A 15,350-nucleotide genomic window follows, 5' to 3' on the forward strand; every position below is an offset into this window, starting at 1 on the left:
TATTCATTAGAAGTATACTTTTTAAATTTTTTGAATAACTATTGTTATTGTTTACACCACCAGAGTTTTTTCAGCCATTGTGTTTGGAGGGTTTGCGTTAGGCCGGGTGTCTTCTCTAGCTCCAGATTATTCTAAAGCCAAGATAGCTACAGCTCAAATGTTCCAACTCATTGACAAAGTGCCAGACATTGACTCATATAGTACTACTGGAAAAATATTGGTAATTTTAAGCGACTTTTCACAACTCTCTTCTTTGGTCTGCTGTGCCACCCTCTGCCTCCTACCTAAAACAGAATAGTACTATTGCCTTACTCTAGCCAACCTCTATCTCAGATTTAGTTTAGAGGTAATCTTTTACTTTTAAAGCTAAGATATTCTGTACAGTTGGAGGAAAGTTGGAGATAAGACTATATTTTTAACAAATATGGTTCACAAAATCTTTATTTATCAGACAGTATAGAATCAAAATGTTATTAGTAGTAGATGGCGCTGGATTGTATAGTGTCGTTTGTACACTGTACTTTCAGGGTTCATTACATCATAAGTTCATTGGCACATAAACGTAAATGTCCACTTACGGTAATCTAAATTTGCTTTTATTATCATAAAAAATCTGATGCCTTTATTTTTTTATTATAATAGGAAAACTTTAAACCTCAAGTTCGTTTCCGCAATGTAAAATTCAACTATCCATCAAGACCAGATATCCAGGTTCTTCGGAACCTGTCAGTGGATGTCAGTGAAGGAGAGATGTTGGCACTGGTTGGCAGCAGTGGATGTGGTAAAAGTACTGCCATCCAGTTATTGGAAAGATTCTATGATACTCGATCTGGAGAAATTGTAAGTATTTATTCATTTAAAACAACAGAGTGGCAGATTTAAATCTGCATAATTATCTGATACAAACACAATTATTGTAAGGACATTTTTTTATGTTGCGTAGGTTGCATTACATTGCGTCGCTAGTGGGAACCAAGCTTTAGTAAATCAGTAAATAAAAAATATTTCAGAGCAAGGCAAAACATCTGCCAATTACTTACTTTCTGGCATAAAGCTACTCAACAGTAATTATACAATAATCATCTGATAAAAAACAAGTCAAAAAGTTAAAGCAAAACAAACTTTATAAGACTCTTAATCATGTCTTTCAATTCTTTTAGCTTCTAGACAACTTTGAGATAAAATTATTGAATGTCAAATGGTTGCGGTCTCAAATTGGTCTTGTGTCTCAAGAACCAACCTTGTTTGATTTGACGATTGCTGAAAACATTGCTTATGGTGATAATGGCCGACAAGTCAGTTTGGATGAGATTATGGACGCGGCGCAACAAGCCAATATTCACAAGTTTATAACGTCACTTCCAGAGGTACATCATATAATGATTACTAATACTAGCAATGCACCTTATTTTTTTCTTTTATTTTATGTATTTAGGCACATGTGGCCAAGGATTACCAATAGTAAATTAGTCACTGTCCTATTAGATAGGCGGTAATCAATTCAAATTTCTTTCACCTATCTTAAATTGTATCTAGATTTAGCCGTTTTTGGAAAAAGATGATGTAGTCTATGAGAAGGATCTTTGAGTTTCTGGAAGTATCGTAGCACAGTCTAGTTTGGCGTTCACATGCATAGGCACAGTACACTGTGTTGTAACTGGGAAACATGATTCTATAATTGCCCTTACTTTCATTTTTAACTGTAGGGCTATGATACAAGAGTTGGAGATAAGGGCACCCAGTTGTCTGGAGGTCAGAAACAACGAGTAGCCATTGCACGGGCTCTGGTACGCAATCCCAAGATTCTTTTATTAGATGAAGCGACATCAGCATTAGATACAGAAAGTGAAATGGTAATAGTGCATTTACTGTACATGTACAGTATTTCTGATAGACATCATTTATTATTGTATTCAATTATTCTGAGATAGGCAGACACAACGCAAAACAACTTTTGTGGAAATAATGGCATCTTGGTTACGCTTAACCTACAGTAGCTGTCTTGGATATTTTCAATTCAATTCAATTCAACTTAACATTTATTTCTTCCTTCAAGAAAATGAGGTAAACATAACAAATTCCAGAAAAAAAATATAACAAGTCAATTGATGATAAAAAAAATAAAGTATACAGATATCAATAAAAGGAAGTAGGCAGTGCCCAAGAAGATACAAATCTTGTGGCGGGCCAGCCTATTTACAGACACAGGTAATACGGACAAAAATACCAAAAAAATAGGATTCAAAATACAGGACGTAAGGACAGGGACATAACATGATAGATGATAGATATGAGAACATTATAATACTTACAATTTATGACATTGTTTTTGTTAGAATAAAAAACAAACAGTTTTTTTTCCCAACACAACATGCCTAAACTCAAACTGCTTCATAGAGACACTTTTTTTTAACTCACTCCCTCTCGTGAATCATGCACTCTTGCAGTATACAACGTAAAAATATCTCAAAATAATTATATACCTTTATGTTGTCATAATGTGGAATAATTGTACATCGTTACAATTATGTGTAACTTTCTGGCAGGAATTATGTTGAATTTTAATATCAACTTTTGTTAGGTTGTACAAGATGCTCTGGATAAAGCTAAGAAAGGTAGAACATGTATAGCCATAGCGCACAGACTGTCCACAATACAGGATGCAGACAAGATAGTGGTAATCAAGGCTGGCCATGTCTCAGAATCTGGTACTCACCAAGAACTCTTAGAGCAACAGGAATTCTACCATATGCTTTTTACAGCACAGGATCTGCAACACTGAATGGAATTGGATGGTTACTTTAATTAATGTGTTTCTGCTGAAAATTTAACAGGTTTTAGTTAAAGACCATGTTGCAGATTATTTTTTACTAAAAATAAACCAATTGTTTGTATCAGTTGTCTGTGGTTGGTTGTGTAATGACATCATTATTATCCATAGAGACACATCCACATCAACCATGGAAACTGTTTTTTTACAATTCAATACAATCAGTTTGGTTTTTAAAACCATTGTTTTTATTACTAGGGCTATTTCTCCCAGACAAAAAAAGCTAGTAAAAACAGTCCTTACACTCCATATGAACTTATTTATGACATTAATTTTTACCATTTTTTGGTGATCAGTTAGGGGAAAGTTGGCCAACAGACAAAAGGAATGGAGAAACCTGGTACAAAGAGTAAGCAAGGCAGCCCAGGCGGAGAAATCAGAAGATTACTCGGCGAAGAGGCACTACATAAATAAATAATAGTTAGGGGAAAAATGGCAAAATCAGCACTGATCATTAAGGTATTATAGGAATTTTGGAGTTGTCTAAACAATGGAGACTATCTTGCATCTTGGGACCTCTAAAGGTTGGGTATTCATATTATCACATTGAACATTCCTATATTATACAAATGATTACAATGACTAAAGAATTTTTCAGCTGAAAAAATAACCACATAAACACCTAGAAAGTAGGAAGCCTTTTGCCATTTTTCTCGGACTTTCATAATTTTGGATATCTCTTTGCAATATCTAATTTTTATGAGAAGGTTTAGCTCTATTTAAACTCATTCCTGAGATTATTATTTAAACTTTTTCCGTCAATTTAATTATCATTCCAATACCTTAATCCTTACGCAGAATAACTTTGATAGATTATAGATGGTGTGTTAAATTAGGTGGTGTTTCTAAGAGTTAGCAGTAGAATAATATTGCAAATATACATATTTTATTTTAAAATAAAGTTATTAATATTTTATAAAATTGTATATATATGATATATATTTATAATATAAACTAACCGAAGGTTTGTACATTTTTATCGTATTTTTATATATAGTTTTTATTAATTTGGGTTTTAATTAAGTGAAAAACTTAACTTTTATTTATAAAATCATACCAGTTATTTTTATCTTTAGAAAGTATGAACATTATAGCACAACTTACTAAAGTTATTTTCAAAACTTAAGCAAAACTGTGGACTTAAAAGAAGCTTTAAGATGATTTTTTAAATAAATCTAATTCAATGTGAATACATGTTATTGAATTTCATTTGTTCATAGCAAAAATGTATAACTTACATCGCCAAAGCATAAAGAAAGGAACTGCTGACATGGAAAAGTCCGGTTACGTTTACGTTCGTGCTACCATAAAAATAATTTATTTATACTTTGCAATAGGCCTAGCTGCAATACAGCAGATTTATCCTCTTTTTACTTTCACGATTGCTGCTTTTTGACTTGTGACATAGGAAATAGTAATGTGACATTACCATTTCCTATGGACATAATTTATTTTAAAAGAAGATTTATTAGAAGTTCTAACTTATCGAAATACTCAATCGTAACCATTTGAATGAAACTCATCTGCATTATATTATCAACATTAACTTTATTCAAACAATTACAAAAATGTTATGCATATAAACGTGTGCAAAAACTATATTGTTTACATTGATTGACACCACGAAATTTAACGACTTTAAATGCGTCAACTTTGTGTTTCATCCATGTTTCACTAAGAAAAAAACAATTTATATTTTCTTTAAATCATAACGTCTTTCCTCATGCCTTTTATTATAAATCCATTTCAAACCTTTCAAATATATTAATATTTATATTTTTTATTTCTTTATTTTTTTTTTACAAATTGTGACCCTTTATGTATATCAGAATAAATAATAAATATAGGCGAAAGCTACATTCGGCAGGGGGTGCCGTTCAATTCCTTTTATGATTTTTTCTTGTAGCTTCACGTAACGTATGCATGTCTCCTGTTGCAATCAATTGAGCAATAATAATTGCCCATAAACTCACTTTAAAGTTACATTTTCAGAATGTTCATCTTAACAATAGACCCCACCTATTAATTTAAACAGTATAGGGGTTTTTTGTGTGTTTTTTTTTCCAAAAATGATTTTCGATTCCTTCCACTGACAACCTAATTGAATTGTTACTTACATTTGTTTTTTGTTCTTTTTTCAAAGATTTTGAATAAGTTTAACCTTGAAGTAAATGTAGGGCAAACCGTAGCATTGGTTGGTTGCAGTGGGTGTGGTAAAAGTACAACAGTACAGATGATTCAAAGGTTTTATGACCCTAGCCAAGGTATGGTAAGTGGACCTATTGATAACTACTATAACAAGGCACTTAAGCCCGTTTTACACTAGGTAAATAGAAAACGTTAGTTTATGCATATGTATATGCAAAATTCTGTCATATTTTATTCCGCGACAAATTCTAGTTCCTTGAGTATCGCTTTAGCGAAATTAGTATTTTCTATAGCATTTTTTTTTTACTTTTTGTGCAGCCAAAAAATTTCCCATCCAATCAGACCTGATGAAATGAGTTGTCATATGAATCAAAAGGCTCAGCGATATGTATAATAATATATATATAATATTGCAGCTATTTGCTTGTAGTGGAAAGGGTAGCATGATCTTTTATAGCTCGGCAGTGAAAGTAAAAAATGTATATAGCTTGATCTTTTTTGGAGACAGTACATCTTTAACACAGTATATAGCTTGATCTTTTTTGGAAACAGTACATCTTTAACACAGTAAAATATGTATTTTTTATTTATTAATTTTTGCAGGTAAAGTTAGATGGTACCGACATTCGAGAGTTGAATGTTAAATGGTTGCGAGAGAGAATTGGAGTAGTTAGTCAAGAACCTGTGCTTTTTGCTACTTCAATTGCAGAGAACATTCGTTATGGGCGTCTTGACGTTACTGCGGATGAGATTGAAATTGCTGCAATAGAGGCTAACGCACATGAGTTTATATGCTCTCTACCAGATGTAAGGTTTGGTTTAGGGTTTTATTATGGTAAAAAAAAACATTTTTACAAAACCTAAAATTAAATGTAAAATGCCTTTTTACCATTTAGTATTGCAATGCTGTTAAACACTGCTCCACATAAATCAGCAGTTTAAAAATGGTTTTTCAATTTTATGTAAATATATATTTGGGGCAACTTTTTCTTATTCTCATAGATTGCCTCATTTTTATCATTTCAAATTAATTAATTAAATTTCAGTATATCACCGGGCGGTTTAGAATTAATGTTCTATGCCTGATGTGTTTATTGCGTTTTTTCAAACACACATTCTTTATTTTCGCATAAAAGAAATACATATAAAAGAGATTACATTTGTATGAAATTAAGGATCTACATCTATTGGCAAAAAAAAATTTTTTTTTTTTTTAAATACACTTTTTTTCTGCCAGTTAAAAAAAATGCCATAAATATACTATATTCACACTTTTTTGCCTGAATTTTTAGGGTTACAATACATTAGTGGGAAAAAGAGGAGCTCAATTGTCAGGTGGTCAAAAACAGCGAATAGCAATAGCTTGTGCCTTGGTCCGCAACCCTAAAATCAGCTCTTGATACGGAAAGTGAAAGTATTGTACAAGCAGCTTTTGATAAAGTTAGTATATTAAGTAACTAGCTACCCAGGGCGGGTATCAACATTAGTTTAAAGCCTTCTCAGTACACAACACCTGACGCCAGTACAGGTATCTCCCTATACTCACCAACCTCTACCCTTTTCAATAACACCCCATACTTTTTTTTAAACAAATTCTTCCCAGGGCAGATTTTAATTCAAGAGAGGCCTGGTTTAAGTACGTTTTAAACTGTGTAAATGAACAGCTGTCATATTATATTGGCTGATAATTAAAATATCTAATTTTGATACTGCGGCCCCCCCCCCCTTCTTTCTTCTCTCACCATCCCATCCACAATCAACAAACCTTACTCCCCTGGACAGTTAAAATGTAGTAACTTTTCCTAGTACAATTCCAATCATGTTATACTTCTTTACGCCGGTATTTCCGCCCCTTCTCCCCCCAGATACTGGAAGATGTGTTTAAGACAGTACAACTTATGTTAGCCACCAAATGTAGTACAGTTTCAGTCATGGTGATAGGCCTACATCCCCACCCCAAACTCCCATCCCCTTCCCAGGGATAATTAAAATACTTTAACATTTTCCTGCCACAATCTTGGTCAATTTGATAGCCTACTACCCCTAGCCTAAGCAAAATCCCCACTATCCCTCAACCCCAACTCCCACACCCTATTTCGGTTTATTGGTTTCTGAATTATTAAGAAAACACCCCATTAAGTGGACGCTTGACTCCTGAAGGGTTCTACTATATTTTTAGGCTTTGTTTTTATAGCGTTTGTAAGAAAAAGAGATTATAATGAATATGGAATTTATGTGTATGATATTCAACCTGTAGGTACAAGCAGGGAGGACAACCATAGTAATAGCTCATCGTCTGTCCACCATACAGAAGGCAGATCTCATTTGTTCACTGAACGATGGCAATATTGTTGAGATGGGCTCCCATGAAGAATTGATGGCCAGAGTCGGGTATATATAGAACATTGGTTGCTTTAACTATGAGAAAATCAGGTGAAAAAGAAACAGAACAAGAATCATCAGAAGAAGGTAAGTGAAAAATTATCGTCTATAGAGATTGAACTACGCCCTCATCATGCCCGTAAAAAAATCTCAGCTCATAAAGCATTCCATTATCGAGCATCAGATCTGCCAATTGGAAGCTGTTATCCATTGTTTTTCCAAGGTTGTTTCTATTGTTTTTCTGTACCTATTTAAAAAATCATGTGTCGAAAACATGTCATGTCACTACCCTTTCAATTTATATTTATTTGAGTCCGACAATCTCAAATAAGTAAGTAAGTAAGTAAAAGCAGTGGCATAACACCCATGAGTGCTCACTGGCTAAACCCGGAGTTTGAGGGACCCCGGAGCTCAATTATTACGAAGATAGTAAAGCAAACAAATAATAGTAATAGTCTAGACTAGACATTAAAAATAAAAACAAAGTTCATCTCCGATACTGTAACACATACTCCAGGTATACACTACTTGCAATCAATCAACAAGTTTTTCTATGATAATAAATATTATTTATAATAAAAAAAAATCATGAAAGAGCATAAAAACAGCAGAGGGATTGGGGCCCCTTGCGTCCCCCTGGCCCAGAGTTACGCCACTGAGGAAAATATTGTAGATATGTAGGGCCATTTACATGTTGACAGCTTGTGTGATATAAGGCATTTAGCAAAGAAGCAACAAACCTTAAAACAATATAAAACAAATATTTCTTTAATGTTTAATATATTTAAGTTTCAAAGTGTAGGCTAAACATAGACAAATCATTTTCAAATTAATATAGATTGTCAGAATGCTCAGTGAACCCTATTTTTCATTTCATTTTCTTAAAGTGTATGTATCATATTTATGATTTATTATGAAAATAGGAGAAAAACATTTGATTACATCATCATTAATTGCATATTAAATTAAAACAAATTAATTTAAAAAATCTAACGAACTATGACATTTTCTTGGACTTGAAATAACAAACTTAACAGTAACAGAATAGTTATGTACTACAGGTATAAATATACAGATATTTACATAATAATGTTGTATAATATACATAGTTTAATTTTATCTTATATGAAATATGAATTAAAAAAAAAATTGTATAAATTAATATTGAAAACAAAAAAGAAACGTAACGCAACATAAGTAACGCACGAGAAGATAAACGAATATAACGATGAGACATAAAACTAGACACAGGAGTAAGAAAAACATTTTTAATATTTTTGTTTTTGTTTTTTTTTATATTCGTATTTTAAAATAATGTATATAATCTGTATATAGGGTATAAATGAATTATAAGTCAAAAAATACTACCGAAAATAATTATATAACATTATTAAATGTATCTCCTACAGTACATTTATTAGTTAAGTGTTCACAATTTTAGATGTTGAGAATCATAGAACAAAAAAAAAATACTAGAAAATTATGAAAAAAGGTGGATAACAGAAAAGAAATATATTAATGTTCTGATTCCAAGAACAGTAACGTTGCTAAAATTAAAAAAAAAAAAATATATATATATATAGTGCTGTTCCGCCGTACCACGCCGAGAGTGTTAAAGAGTCGCTATCCAATCGAGTTCGAACAATACCATGAAAGCCCCAGTGGTCTAATGGTTAGGACATCTGCATATCAAGCAGACGGTCCGAGTTCGAGACTCGGTTGGGGCGACTTTTTCTCATTCTCACAGATTTCCTCATCTTTATCGTTTCAAATTAATTAATTAAATTCCAGTATATCACCGGGCGGTTTAGAATTAATGTTCTTTGCCTGTTGTGTTTATATATAAAAGTATCTCTTCGGAGATCCTGCCTCGTGAATTAAAATACTGAAAGATGAGGGCGTATCAATTTGATCTCTGTTGTGCGTGCGTACAACTGAGGACTAGTGCTGTTCCGCCGTACCACGCCGAGAGTGTTAAAGAGTCGCTATCCAATCGAGTTCGAACAATACCATGAAAGCCCCAGTGGTCTAATGGTTAGGACATCTGCATATCAAGCAGGCGGTCCGAGTTCGAGTCTCAGTTGGGGCGACTTTTTCTCATTCTCACAGATTTCCTCATCTTTATCGTTTTAAATTATATATATATATATATATATATATATATATACATATAAACCAAACAAAAGTAAGAATAACAATGAATAGTTATTATTATTATTAGAAATAATTGTATTAATCTGTTGATGAAATGAAATGAATAAATAGTGGTTAACGCCACAAAAGAGAAAAAAAAATGGATTGTATATACTTTGACAGTTCAACATTTTTAAAAATGTTTAAAGATGTCATCATAATCTATCTGCACCAAAGTGGTTACTGCATAGTAAATACACGGAAGATTCTTTCTTTAAGTTTTATTCAGGTGTGTATATGTCTCGGTGGTCGCGTCTATAGCACTCAAGGTATTTATAATGAAATCTAGAGAAACTTATATCTTTATTATTATTTAACAAGGATGGTTTATGACATATACACGAAGGAATCTTTGATCGGTTTTTTTTTGTAAGTGGCTCGATGTGCAGTGATACCAGCTATTGTATTTGTGCTACGATCTATCTTTCATCTTGATATCTTTTTTTTGTTTTTTGTTTTGTTTCTTTATTTCTATTCACAACAAAAAAACATAAACATACATAAATATTCAATACAAAAATGAAAGAATGGAAAGGGGGAATCTCTGAAGCACAGCTTATAAGTAGAAACCCCCTGTTACAAAACAGTATATATATTTTACTTGATTTGAAACACAACAACATTAATCAAATATTTCTTAGTCTTTTTAAACCACCAATCCAGTTTCATCTTGTGATGCGAATTCTGAAAATACAAGACAGTATGAATAAAGTATAAAAATATACTTTTATAATAGGCTTAAATCGTAGCAGGGAAGACTAGTATCTACAGTAAATCTTTAAAAGTATGTCATGTATGCATCATCTTTATAGAGAAGAGGCAGTATTCTGCCTTAGGAGGGTGCATGTTAACTCTGTGTACACCTAACCTAATGCCTTACCAGGCATATAAGATATTAATATCCATTTAAATTTGTCCTACCTGTGCATTATCTTCTAAATTTTGACAGAGCTTTTTACAGCAGTATGAACAATAGTTTTTGAAGTACTTTGTAAATAAATGATCGTAGAATCTTGCGTAGTATCATTATTGAAGCCTGGCCTTGTTGGGCCGGGGTAAAAACTATGTCCATAAGCATGTTAGTGATCAAATTGGAAAACATGAATAGCACCGTATTCATCAACATCCTGAAACAAAAACAAAGAAGATTAATACCTTGAAACAATGGTACCCGTGGTGAATATAGTGTTGAGTGCATTTTTTCATTTGATTGGACGACTGTGGGTCACATGATATTAGATAAATGTACTATATATAACACTACTCGCAAGAGTAATACAATTTCATTTTGTGTGTTCACTTTTGGTACACAGTGATTGAGCAAAAACTTGTGCAACAAGAGGATAGGCTGTTGTTTACTTAAACAAATAATGAATGGTTTTTATTCGTACAATGGTACAAATAATTGGTACAAATAATTTCATTCAGTGAAAGATAAAAAAACTCATGAAATTATTTGTACAATCCCACTCTATTATTATTTGTATACTATCAATGTAAATATATAAGATATTTGATTTTAAAAAAAAAGTTAACCTTAGCCAGTCAGGCACAATTCCATCTTCATTTGGCTGATCAATTATCACCTGTGCAAAAAATATAAAGGTATATTTAATTTTCCACAAAGTGTATCCAACTAAATGTTAAGAGTTGCACTATATGGAGACAGGCAATGTATCTTTGATCTATTATGCTGTTGCATGCCCCATTTCCTTTAGTAATTATCTATGGCTTGACTATAAACATCTTCAATTTGTAATTGAATGAAGTCCAGTTGCAATCGCTAGATAACTCTCCAGATTCTAAAAAGTTAAAAATGTAAGATATATCTCGAGCTCGCCTTTGTTATACAGTATGAAGAATCATGTATCCTCATTCAATCTTTCCATTGTAGGCCTAATTTTTAATAGAATTTTTCTCACATTTAGATTGAGTATCAAGAAGAAATTTGCCCTACCGATGCATATCTTTCCTGCAAACTGTAAACACCTTTCTTCAAGAGATTTGCAATACATTGTTGAAGCAGATGAGCAAATATTTCTCTTATAGTTGTTGGGGATGTAAGGAAAAAGTCTATTGCCATATGTGATATCCATCTAGCAACGATACGGTAAAGAAACTGGTTTACCAAGAACCTGAAAAGAAAGAAAATTAATAATTTGAAACTACCTAAAGTAATTGTACCTGGTGAATCTAGCATTATAGATTTTGTTTGTTGTTTTTTGTATTAGCTTAGCTTGAAACTGCAAAGTATCAAGAGAGTTGCTTTCCCATTATTATATTTTTATTCTTCACATATGAAAACTACAATCATTGTGCACATGAAAATGGAGCATAGTATAAAAAAGCATGTTTACCTTATCCACTGAGGCGCAACCCTATGTTCATTTGGTTGATCACCACGATTCGCCTGTGTGCGGAGATTTACAAATGTTAATCACAGAAGCCATCACATAGGCTACTATCTAGCATATGAGCGAGACACAATTGTAGGCAAAGGTTTTTCAGTTTTAAATGAATGTATATGTTGTCCTGATCACATACAACAAATCTGTCATCCACCACCTTCATATGCAAATGAGCATAAGTATGCAAATTAGCTATAAAACCCATATTTTCACAATATCTCCTAAACTAATAATTCATTTATTACAATTTTTATGGCAAACCCTATGTTTTCATACCCAATGAACACATTTCAGTGATCAATACCATATAACAGGTGAAAACACAATTTATGTCACGCTTGAGTGATATTTGTCCAAAATTATCATTTTTTCCTGTAAATTTTGGTTCAGATAACCGGCTGGAAAAATCTTTGCGTACAATTTTGTTCAGTTCACCATATTTTTGAGCTAGATACAGTAGCCTACACAGTGCTAATATATTAATTTAAATGTATTAAATGCATACATATTCATAAGCCAAGTCAAAGTGAAAAAAAGTACCTATCTATTAAAGACAATTAAATTGTTGACCTTTTGTAAAAATAATACTTTAAAAAAGTGGTGGCGCCAGCGGGGTAGGGTTTATTTTTACACAAAACAAGTAACTTACAGGATATTGTCGTGTTTCATTTGGTAAGTGGGTTGCTTCACCTGATGACAAGATAAAACAAAAGTGAGTTAGTGAGTGAGTGTGGCCGAGCGGTTAGGACAGTGGGACCGAAATCCATAGCCATAATATTGTCAAGGGTTCGAGGCTCACTCGCCCCATGGTTCTGGTGGTAGAACAAGTCTTCTCGGATAAGGACTATAAACCGTAGGTCCAGTGTACATCTGGCTCATGTGCACTTTAAAGAACCTAGTACATCTTTCGAGACGAGTAGGGGGTAACCCCAGTGTACTACTTCATTCATACACACACACTGTCGTGGACAGATGTATTGGCGCCGTAGTTGGCTGTCGATGTCACAATGGGACCATTGGTGGAGCAGTAGCCTTCAACTATAAAGTTTGACATTCGTAAAAGACATCAATGATGAAAGACTCTAAAAAAACATTTCTAGTCTAACCTTCCTTTGAAGAATAGGCGAGGGGAGAGTATGCTCTATGTGGGAACATGAATCCGTGATGAGTCCAGAAAATTCTAAATTGGGTGAAGCGTTGGTATAAAGATGAAAATACTGTGTAAACATTCAGAATAAATTGTATGTAAGCTAGAAAGATGCACACCAGTTCACTACTAATTGGGACTAGCTAGTTACATTTCCTTTCATTGGGACGAATGTACCAGAATGATTCAACTATTTATTTGCTAAAACGTAATATTAAAATAGTAGTATGGCTAAAAAAGGAAACCAGAACACCGTGGTAATCGCCTATTCTTTACAAATGGATGGTAGCATTTAGTCTATAGAATTTAATATTATTTTACGATACAATTCATCTAACCTGATCGTTCCATATTTGTATAGATACCAAGCGATTTAAATCAAATTGTTAATTTTGTTTGTGAGTAAATTTTCCGATCCGCAAAAAATTTATTTGACATTTGACCTCTTATAGACAGTAAATATTCTAAGCTACGCGCCCTCTATAATAATTGAAAATTATTTATACACGACATGGTTTAAACTTACACGCAACAGGTATGATAAACAATCATTCACAATTGTCAAATGTGTTACTGTTATAAACGTAATAAAAGATGTTATTATAGAATATTCAACTAGAAAAAGTTTTTATTAGAAATCGGACCTCACTTTCTATAATGATGCCATTACGTACGTTACTTTACGTATTTGCAAAATACATTTTTTTCCCTAAGAAATTGTTTTCTTTTAATAGTAACTCATCTGAACCAAGTTTTGTATATTTCAACAATACAATAACTTTTCAAACTAAAAGTATAAAATATTTGATATAACACCATTAAGACATTAAAGGATTGTAAAAGGGAAACTAAAGTGCATGGTTAACTGTGTCTGAGGCAGAGAGTAGAATAATATATGAGAATTATCCTATGGGGTATAGTTGTCCTGAGGGATAGTTATCCTAGGGGTAGTTGTCCTATGGGTAGTTTTCCTAGGGGGTAGTTGTCCTGGGGTAATTGTCCTGAGGGTAGTTGTCCTGAGGGATAGTTATCCTAGGGGTAGTTGTCCTATGGGTAGTTTTCCTAGGGGGTAGTTGTCCTGGGGGTAATTGTCCTGAGGGTAGTTGTCCTGAGGGGTAGTTATCCTAGGGGTAGTTGTCCTATGGGTAGTTTTCCTAGGGGGTAGTTGTCCTGGGGGTAATTGTCCTGAGGGTAGTTGTCCTGAGGGGTAGTTGTCCAAGGAGGGTAATTGTCCTAGGGGATAGTTTTGCAGGTGGTAGTTGCCCAGAGGGTAGTTGTCTGGATACAAATATTAAATATGAGTATGCATAAAGGGGCCCAGCAGCCCTGGGCCTTTGAAAAAAAATAAATAAAAAACCACCCTGTTCTCTGCCAGAAATCTTACCTATTTGACATGTAGTTACTGTACTATTTTTAATACTATTTTTAAACTATCACCAACCAGGTACGATAAACAATTTCATTCACTATTGTCCACTCTTTTATAGCTTCTGTTTTACACCTTCTAACTCCATTTATTATAGTTATTCAACTAAAAAAAGTTGATTGTTCTTAATAATACACCTAATGAACTATGATATTAGGAAAACAGGATGGTCCAATGATCCAATGCCATATTACGTTCCTTTCTCCTTATACTGTATTCATACTCATATTTCTGAAATTGTGTTTTGGACTTGATTATAAAACTGAAGAATTCCTAATATTCCTAAAGTTAAAAGAAATTGAAAGTTGAAGTATCACAATAGTTACATAAAGAATGTAAAGAACATATAGATATAAAAGCGTCAAGTTTTTTCTATTAATCTAAAAGAAGTGATATTATACAGACAGTGGAACAAATAAAACATTTTTTTACTAGATTGCATTGAACATTTTTTACAGACCAATAAAATAATTTTCAGTAATAATATCTAAAAAAAGATTGATCGTAAATTATATCAAAGTGTTAATAAATGTCATAATTAATCTACTACAAATACTGAATGAAGTACAGCAAAGTAAGGCCTATATACCTTGTAGTTGGAATTAAACATATAATGAAACCAAATTAGGGCATGGGCCAAAAAAATAAATAAATTGGGCCAATTAGAAAGTTTTACCGTACTTACTTTATACTTTACACTTTGTTGTTGGACTTGTTGGTTGTTTGCATTCATCATGCCCATGTGGCTCTCTGAAAAATTTCTTTCACTATACTCTTCATGGTGTAAAACAGTTCTCTTTACGTGAATCATTTGCT

General features: G+C 32.9%; 1 pseudogene; it reads left to right on the plus strand.

Annotated features, from left to right (window-relative positions):
- The window catches only part of LOC140040797 (ATP-dependent translocase ABCB1-like), a 79,696-nt pseudogene that overhangs the window by 47,729 nt on the left and 16,617 nt on the right, over positions 1-15,350 (plus strand).

This window comes from Antedon mediterranea, chromosome 1 (genome assembly GCF_964355755.1).
Source record: "Antedon mediterranea chromosome 1, ecAntMedi1.1, whole genome shotgun sequence".
NCBI classification, from domain to species: Eukaryota; Metazoa; Echinodermata; class Crinoidea; order Comatulida; family Antedonidae; genus Antedon; species Antedon mediterranea.